The sequence below is a fragment of the Antechinus flavipes genome, chromosome 4 (assembly GCF_016432865.1).
Source record: "Antechinus flavipes isolate AdamAnt ecotype Samford, QLD, Australia chromosome 4, AdamAnt_v2, whole genome shotgun sequence".
NCBI lineage: Eukaryota > Metazoa > Chordata > Mammalia > Dasyuromorphia > Dasyuridae > Antechinus > Antechinus flavipes.
In genome coordinates, this window is record NC_067401.1 from 424,664,306 (window position 1) to 424,674,939 (window position 10,634).

Sequence of the window (10,634 nt, forward strand, 5' to 3'; positions counted from 1 at the left end):
CAAGACCCCTCTTCTTTGCCCCCTCTCCTTGTCGCCCCCTGTCACTTCTCCCCTTCTGTCCCAGTTGCAGACAGATGTTATAAGCCCCCTGGAAGAGAAGAGTCCTTTCTATGGCGAAGGTAAAAGTGTTTGGGTTAGGAAATGACATAAAAAGTATTGTCTTCCCGCACCACCCTGTGTTCCTCCCTGCTACAGCAGTGGTCCCAACAATAACAAGGGGGACTCTCTCTCTCCCCCTCCCATCTCCCACTCATTCCTTGCACTGCTGCCAGATTAATCTTCCTGAAATGCCCGCTTCAACGCCACTCTCCTGCTCCTGAATCTCTAATGGCTCCCCAATGCCCACAGAACTCATTCCAAACACTTCATCCTGTTATTTAAATAGCGTCCATTCCATGCTTCCTTGATTCCTTCTAGATCTCCACAATTTGGCCCCACTCTTCTCCTCCCCTCAGCTCTGGTTAGATTCGTATCCTCAATGTCCTTCACACCCTGATATCCCCCTGCCTGAACTGCTTCCCTGCAGAATGCTAAGTATTGTTCAGGACAAGAAGGATAAAAGAATTCTAAATCATTGTTCCTACTCTCTTACAATTCATTTGGGTGGGGAGACAAAACTAACGGATTAAGCAATGAAAAACCAACGCACTGAACTCCCATTCCTATGGTATCTGAAGGTTCACAAAGTATTTTCCTCACAATCACCCTGGGAAGCAGATAACGCTGAAATGATTACACCAGTTTTACAGCTCACAGAAATTATGTGACTAGTCCAAGGTCACACTAGTATGAATATTAGAACCAAGAGAGGCAATGTGGTGTGGTGAGAAATAATGCCTCTGCTGCTTCTAATTTGTGCAGCTCAACTCACTTTACCTCTCTGGGTCTCAGTTTCCTCATCAGCAAAATGAAGAAATCTGGTTGTGCCCTCACGGCTCTAAATCCAAGACTAACACCAAAGTCTTTTGTCTCAGTCCAAATATTCAACAGAAGTAACTATGTTACAAGAGAAAATCTAAATTGAGACAAGACTGCAAGAGTAAGATCATTTTCAAAGCCAAGAGGTTGAGGGTGGAAGTGAGAGATGATTCACATAAAGAAGATTTGAACTAGGTCTTCAGGGAAGGAAAGGTATACACAGATGGAGCGGAGAGTCCATTGAGATGATTCACATAAAGAAGAGTTGAACTAGATCTTCAGGGAAGGAAAGGAATACACAAATGGAGCGGAGAGTCCATTCCAGCTATGAATTAACAACAACAAGAGAGAGCCAAGAAGAATGAGAAAAGAAGGAAAAAATACTTAGTTTGACCAGAAGGTAGATTATGCAAAGAGAAATAACCTAAATTTAGGCCAGTATGTTGGACAGTAGAAAGACTTGAATACCAGAATCAGAAGTGTATATAGTTTATTCTCGAAGCAATAGGGAGTCGGAGTTTAGGAGAGCCTTGATTATTGAGCAGAATTTCAGGAAGATTTCTGGAAAGCAATGTGGAGGATGAATGAAAAGGGGATAAAGGTAAAGTAAATTCAAGGAAATAGAGTTCTTCATTGCATTCAGATGAATGCAATCTGTCAAAACTACTTTAGGCAAGCTTGGGGTAAACCAAGTTTGGAGGTTATTATAATAAGAGAAGAACTAAGGACTGAACTTGGGTAGTAGCAATAGGCGGGGAAGGGCAGGACCAGACTTGAGGAAGAAATAATAGGGCACTGACTGAATTTGTGAGGTTAGAAATAGGAAAAAGTTCAAAATGGCTCTATGATTCCCAGTCTTTCAGACTGGGAAGATGGTGATCCTCTTATAATAGGAAGAGAGAAATTAGAAGAAAAAGGATGAGTTCAGTTTAAGGCATGGTGTGTTTAAAATTCTGAAAGAATATACAGGTTATAGGATATAAGTTATGATGATGTAGTTAACAGACAACTGTAAATTTTAGATGAGTTCAGGGGATGCCTAGAGCATAGAGGCATAGATTTTGGAGTCATCTGCATAAAAGCGATAATTAAAGTCATAAAAATGTTCAGTTGCCAAAAGAGAAAGGATGAAGAAAATGAGCTTAAACAGAAAGTGGAGGAATCTACTATGAAAGGATGAGAAGACATGGACGAAGAAGCAGTAAAGAAAATAGAGGAGTGTTGGAGAACTACAAAAGAAAAAAAAATAACAATTCACCAATTGGAGAGTGGTTCTTATGTATCACAAAGCAGTCAAGGTAGATGAAGATAGAGGAGGAAGGTCCATTGGACTTGTTAAGAAGAAATTCTAAATTAGTGACCATAGAGATGTTTCAGTTGAACAATAGGAAAGGAACCTAAGAAATTAGTAAATGGTGAATAAATAAAGGCTAGGGAGGAAAGCAGATAAGAAGTAAGGTTAGAGAAGTGACAAGGTCAAGGAATGGTTGGATTTTTTTTTTTTCCTTTTTAAAATGGGAAACTGAGCATGTTTGTAAGCTAAATGGAAAGAACTAAAGCTGTATGATTTGGAAAGAGATGTTATCTGAAAGTAAGGAGAAAGAAGGGGATAGAAATGTTCTTTAGCTCAGATTCAGTGCTATTTCCATTATGCACTAGAGATCACTGTGGGCTGGAAAAATTTTATTCTGTCTTTCAAGTATTAAGGTCCCAGCTATTTTGTAAAGTTCTTTTTTTTTTTCTCCAACCACTCAGACTCATTATCAGTCAATCAACATGTATTAAATCCAGGAATTTTGACGTGTTAGGGATACAAATAAACAAAGTTATTCCTTCCCTCAAAGAGCTTATACTCTAGCAGGGGAATCCAAAGTACAAGATGAATACAGAAAATGTGAAATGTAACCTTAGAAAGGAAAGTGCTAATGGGAGATTGGGTAATGAGAGGTGGAGAGAAGAGACCAAAGAAGTGCTTCTCAGCACTTAGCACAGTGCCTGGCACATAGTAAGTGCTTAATAAATGTTTATTGATTAATTAATTGATTGGCATTTGAGCTGAGTCTTTAGAAAGCCAGGGTGGGAGGGAGAGCATTCTAGACATGAGGAACAGTCAATGAAAGGGAGATCCAGTGTCAAATTTGAAGAACAAGAGGGAGGCAAGTATGGCTTGATCATATAGGGAATGGAGGGGAATAGACTATAACAAAATATGCAGCTTGACAGATTGGACAATGAGATAGAGCAATGGATAGAGTCCAGGATTTGGAAGGAAGACAGGAATTTGAATCTTGTCTCAGCTCTTACTAGGTTGTATGACTTTATGTAAATCATTCAACCTGACTATCTCAAGTGGTTCAGAGCTTCAAAGTAGAGAGTTTTTCTATTATAGGAAAAAAGATGCCAAGAGAAGTCCAGAGAGTAAGTTGAGCTGTGGAGTGAAATAAAGCATAGTTAAGGCCTTTCCTCAAATACTAACTATTAAAAGTAAATTTTGAACTCAGTTCTTCTGACTCCAAAGCCATGAAAGACTCTTTACATTGTACTGCTCTGACCTTCTGTCATCTGAAAATAAAGGTCTTGCATTAGATCAGGGGTCCTTTTTTTATTTTATCTTATTTTTAATTTTTTTTAGATTACACATATTTTATGTTTCCATATGAGCCATGTTGGGAGAGAAAAATCAGAACAGGGGAAGCTAGAAGGTGCAGTGAATAGAGCACTGCCCCTGGAGTCAGGAGGACCTGAATTCAAATGTGATCTCAGACACTTAATACTTCTTTGTTGTGTAATCCTTGACTAATCTCTTAATTCCAATTGCCTCACCAACCCCTCCTCCCAAAAAAATCAGAACAAAAGGAGGAAAAACAAGAGAAAATAAGAAGGGAAAAAAAAGATGAAAATAGTATGCTTTGATCTACATTTATAGTTCTCTCTTTGGATGTAGATAGCATTTTCCATCCAAAGTTTATTGAAATTGTCTGAGCCACTGAATTGCTGAGAAGAGCCAAATCTATCATAACTGTAGATCAGAGGGTCTTAACCTAGTGTCTGTGGAATTTTAAAAAATATATTTTGATAATGGTATTCAGTCTTGTGATAAATTGGCATCTTTTGCAATATTGTATATTTTACTTTATGCATTTAAAAACATCATTCCGATAAAGTGCCCATCAGCTTCACGAGATTATCAAAGGAGGTTTTAAGAACCCACCCAGATTAGATGGACAATATATTCAAATTAATTGTTTATTCCTCAAGGTGAAAGATTTCTTTTTTTTTTTAAATAGCTTTTTTATTTTTCCAAGTACAAAGTATTTTCCAAGATAGTTTTCAACTCTCACCTTTGCAAAATCTTGTGTTGCAAATTTTTCTCCCTCCTCTCCCCCATCCCCTCCCACAGACAGAAAGCAATTCAATATAAGTTAAACAAGTGCAATTCTTCTTAACATTTCCACATGTTATCATGCTGCACAAGAAAAATCAGATCAGAAGGTGAAAGGGAAAAAAAATGAGAAAAATAACAATAGTGAAAATACTATGCTTTGATCCATATTCAAAGGTGAAAGATTTCTTTTAGCTGTGACCATAAAATAATGAGATGTTATGCCATTTAAAAAAAATAATAGCTTTTTATTTTCAAAATATATAAGATAGTTTTCAACATTCATCCTTGCAAAACGTGTTGTTACAATTTTTTTCTCCCTTTCTTTCCCTCACCTCCTCTCTTAGAAAACAAGTAAGCCAATATATGTTAAACATATTATACCATTTCTTTTAAACAAACACACTTGTTTATGGACTTTGAAGTTCATGAGGTTCATGAGGTTATCATATCTTTCAGCAATACTAACATTTCTCAAAGTACTTACAGAATTCTACTTGGAGGATCACTTTCAGAGCCCTTTAAAAATGACATGATTCTCATTACTTGACCATCACATTTCACTCAAGCCAAAAATGGCATCAACAATCTTTATCACTGTGTACCTTATTCACCAGAGTTGACTTGGTATGACTTTTGACTGTCTTCTAAAAATGAATCTACCTTCAAAGGGTAAAGATGTTCCAAAAAATGTACTTTAAGTCAGTTCCAGAAGAGGTCCTTCAAAAATGTTCCAAGCATCAGAAATACAGGAATGAGTGTGTAGACTCCCAAGGTGGCTAGTTTGATGGTGGAGAGGTGGGGGGAAATAAACTCTTTGGGAATGTATAACCTCATATCTTTCTAATGTTAAAATAATAACTTAGCCCCGATTTTCCCTCCAGAGGTCTTTCACTGGTTAGACCTTAGATTCTGTTATAAATAGAACCCTGAAAAGTTTTGAGCACATGAGATTAAAAATGTGAAGATTAACAGAATTTACATTTGGGTACTCTTATCAATGCTTTAAAGTTTGATCCTATGAGGTACCACAATCTAATGAAGTATGGATTACAAGTATTATCTCCATGTTACAAATGAAGCACAAAATTCTGGCCACTGATTAAATAAATTATCCATGGCCTCCCAACTAGTAAGTGTCAGAACTGATAAATGAACCTCAGACCTCCGAATCCCAATCCAGCATCTTTTGTTCCAATACCCCTATGTCAGTAATTTCCCAGGCAAGACTATTGGCATAAGTCAAAAAAGATAAAATGAATATCACAATGGCCTTGGAGTCAGGAAACCATGTGTTTAAACACCAGCTTTCAGATTTATTGTGGCATTGTGTCAATCACTTAGGCCTCTTTTAAGTTCAGTTTCTTCATCTGGAAAATGGGAATAAAACCTGTATTACTTATTTCCCAGATGATTTCTGAGACTCAAATGAAATCGTACATGTAAAAGCCTTAGTGAACTTTAAAGTGCTATATAAATGTCAGATATTACTATTAATGAGGAGTCTGCTCATTTTTAACTCCCATCTCCTTCACCAGCTGTCAGTAGAAAGCAAAACCTTCCCTTGGAACCACTTGATTCTTTTCTTTTTTTCCCTGAAGTCAGTATGAAAATTAACAGATGGGAACTCACCAGTAATCACCCAGAATAGTTGCCAAATAGGACACCTATACAAGACAGAAATGTGATGTGTTTCCTTATTGCAACACATTGGAAACCTATTGTTTATGTCCTATTCTTTATGCCCCCATTTGGGAATCTGGGGTTAGAGATGCCAGAATTGTTTGCCATTTCCTTCTCCAACTCATTTTACAGGTGAGGAAACTGAGGCAAAAAGAAATAAGTGATTTGTCCAAGATCCCACAGCTAGTAAATGTCCGAGGTCACATTTGAACTCAGGATGATAAATCTTCCTTAATCCAGGCCAAATACTGTTCACTGCTAAAAGCCCACCAGTAATTAAATGTGATTTTTAAAAGGAATCATTGGTCAAAGATATCAAATACATGGCCCATAAACACTTCCTAGAAAGAAGAACCAAATGTCAATCATTAGGAAATATTTAAGACAATAAGTAAAAATGTAATAAAACTTAGTATGTGGTTTTCAGAATCAATTTATTCAGCCTGCAAAGATCTTTACGTATGGTTTAGTGTCCCCTGTTCTATTTTAATCTGACACCATTGTAGGTATTAGTACTATGTGTTACAAGGCTTAAGTGAATGGTAGGAAATAGGGAAACCAACAAATTACAAAAAAGACAATCACAGATAACAAGCAAAGATATTTATCACTCAAATAGTAAAAATAGAAATGGGTGGGTCAGGGAAGTTAATACCAATCAGTGTAGACAAAAGAATTCATGAGAGTAAATGTTTATAGTTTCAGTGTTAGGCATTCAAAAGTTTTGAGTCTTGTCTCTCTCACTCTACCTCTTTCAAACTCTCTTCTCTGAAGTCTCTCTACACATATCCAAAATCACAGACTCAGTTGTTTCTCAGCCAAGCATGAGTCCTGTCTATCTAACACATGAAATGCATAGCATTTAGGGTTAAAAGGTTGTCTTCAGAGAAATACTAAGTCCTTTTATAGTAAGGAGTTTCACAAAGAAGGGAAGGAGGTACATTGACAGTTTTCCTCTTTGGGGTCAAGTTTGGTCTTTATGGTTGCAAAATAGTTTTGATTATTTCATTATTATTCTTTCCCCATAGATTACTATAGTTATGTATGGTATTTTCCTGGTGTTGCTTTACATCTGTTCATATAAGTTCCCATGCATCTCTGCATTAATCACATTCTAAAGACAAGTAAACTATTGATAGAACTGTGAATTGGTCCAACCAACTTGGAAGACAATTTGGAATTACTAAAATATTTCTATCCTTTGACCCAGAGATCCCACTGTGTCTCAAGAAGATAAATGATAAATAGAAAGGTTCCACATACACCAAAAATACATGTAGCAGCATTTTTTGTAGTAGAACTAAAAATATAGGTTTCCTTTAAATGGAAAGGTCCTCTGGTAAAATACTGTTATAAAAATGTGTGCAATACTGTTATAAAAATGTGATTTATGTTTATAGGTATTTAGGAACACAACTATGTTATTAAAAAAAAAAAGTATACCTATATATAATTTGAGAAACAATGCATTATTCTCTAAGCCCTTTTGTACTCTCATTGGCCACTGGTGGCTAATTAAAGGGATTTTTTTTTCCTCAGGAAGCATTGTTTTTGGATTCATATGTCCAGACTGTCTAAACAGTCTGAGGACCATAGCAATAACTAGATAACAATATGTAAACTATTCTTAATCATCATGCAGTGCCTCAGCTTGCAATCTCTTTGCAGATGTGTGAGCCATATGAAATACAAATATTTGACTTTATTGGCTCTAACAAAACACCATATGCCAGTATCTATTAGCACCCCACACAAAAGTACGTAAATACATGAAACAGACACATCTGTACATATGTACTTATACTGTAATGATATTTCTATATGAACACATATGTATAGGTCTGAACTTTTGATTTGACATATAGGAAACTCTCAGTGTGATAATTCCCTCTACAAATATAGATCCACAAATTTATCATCTTAGAGAGTTTTCAGGTGGCGATGAGAATTTGAATGACTTACCCACAGGTCTCTGTGACTGCATGCAACAGTACCCCTCACTCTCTATATTACAACAGTAGTATCAAATTCAAGTAGAAAGAGAGAACACCAAATTTTACATAATGATCCTTTTGGATTGCATATTGACTTAGAAAATCACATATTAACATCATCTACATTCTATTGTATTATTATTAGATTAAAGATTTCCCAATCATATTTTAATCTGTTTCCTTCCCACTCTCAGGATTGTACCCATGAGTATAACAAAATAATAAATTTACAGTCAGATGGTAAGGTTAAAGTAAGGATCTACCTTAGTTCTGTAACTTGAGGAGACAGAAAGATCCCCCTGACCAAAAATATCTCCTCTATGTGTCTAAAATATACCATTAAATATTCATTCCTTTGAGTCAACAAGAGTTCCTTATTAAAATGACTAGGAGAGTTAACACTTTATCAGCCAACACCTTAAGAGATCCTGCATTTCCATTAATGCCAGCTAAATGAAGCATCAGTCTGAAAGAGTAGAAAGCTCAGGAAGCAGGGACTCAAGGATACCACATGAATAAGAAAACTAAGACAAAGTTTGCCTGCTTCCCAATTTTTCCAAACTATTCTCTCTTAGTCTTTTATTTTACAGAGGAATAATGTGAACAATGATGAAATTAATCAGTTTCTTCAGACCCAAGAACTTGTCCAGGGCAGAACCGATCTGGAGTTCTAATCCAGTTTCTGCCTGGTTCTCTGCTTCTTCCAAGATGAGAAAGGTTATCTCAAAGTATGCTTTATATTTTGTGCATTATTTCCTACAAGAATAGCAATGACATTTCAAATAAATCATTAATTTTCTTTCTTTTTTTTTTTTTTAAACAATTGCAATTTGCAAACCTGATATTGAGACAAGGAAAAGATCTTTTATCCTGAAGCTATAAAAAATGTTTTTCTAACAAGGACACATTTGTCTTTACATAAGTAAATTTTAATCTCCCTCATCAGCTATCTACAGAAAGAAAACCAAGCAAAACAAAACACTTTCATCTCTTATCCCTGCTCTGGCAGACAATTTGAGATCCCATAGATGGAAATTCACCAGTAATCACAAATGGCATGCCTACAAACATTACCCAGTCATCCTTGCTTCATACGTACTTAATGAATCATAGACTTATTGAATTTTAGAGCCATAAGGACCCTTAGACACTTTAGGAATCACCCAGTCTGGACTCTTTATTTTACAGCTGAGTCACAAGGGTGCTTAAGTGATTTTGCTGAGGTGATATAGCTAATTAGTAGACATTTATGGTCAATATCATCCAGAGACTGGATGGCTCTAGCAAAGTTCTTTTGTCAAATCTCAATTGTAGACAGATACATTCCCTCCCTTGTGGATTAATTATAATTAACAAATGGTTTACATAATAAAAATCTGCAAATAATGACCCAGTGGGCTATTATCTGCCTGATCAATTTCAGTTCTTCTCTATCTGGCAAATCACAATTGTAGGACTGTATTCTCTTAGAGGTAATGGAGAGATAACTGGGGAATGTTACAGAGAGCTACAAACGCCCATAAATCTTCATATTATACAGTAATGGAAGTCAAGAGGTTCTTTCACATGTATGTGTGAACATTCACAGAGAAGTAAAAGAACAAGAGATAAATGATTTCTTTTCAAGGAAAAGATGAGATTAGATTAAATTTTCACCTCTATCTTGCCACCCTTATGGTACAGATAGGATGAGTTTAAAATAGGATTAGGATAATGATATGTTTAATTTCAAAAAATGCCCCCCCCAAATTATAAAGGCACTTTATATATATTTATACTAAATATATTTATGATATATAATTGTCATTATAGCATGATTATGTAATTATATTATATTGCTTTAACCCTATTTATAATTATATATAATTATCTATATTATGAATAATATATAATTAGAATATAATGATTATATTATAAATAGAATATATCATTTGTAATTATATATTCGATAAGTATATATATAACATAATATAATTTTCTGCCTACCTCTATAATTTACCTCTCTTTCCTTTACAGACTTCAAAGCATTTAAATGTTGTCTTCATCCTGTTTTACTTTCTGTCCTCCCTGTTCTTGGCAACATGGTTCACCTGACTTCAGTTTTGACCTCAGCATCTGTCACACTTCAAATCTTACAAATAAGCAAAATGAGATTGTGAGAAGTTAAGTGATTTAAGGTTATAAAAATGAAACGGGAACAGAAGCCAAAAGTTCTCAAGCCCTGATTTTACCATCAGAAAACACCACCATGTGCTGTTCACACTTCCTGTCTTCAGCTCAGAACAATTTGATAGTTCTTAATCACAAATCTTGTCAACCTCCCTACTCAAAAATCTCAAAACAGGTCTCCAATTTATTTAGGATAAAATGCAAATTCCACAGCCTACCTTATAAAATCCTGCACAAAATATTTTAGTTCTTATGTTACCTTCTCAATCTTACTAAGTATCCTCCCTTTTTTCCTACTCTCTCTTTCAATTCTCATGACCTGCTCCATGTTCTATATAGATATTCCAATTTTGGCCTAAATGTTTTTGCTAAATAGTTCCCTTTGACTAAAATGCATTTAAATTCTCTAGCTTCCTTCAAAGTTAAGTTGATCCCATAATTATCAATCAACAAGTATTGATTGTCTATCAGTGCTTACTATATGCAGG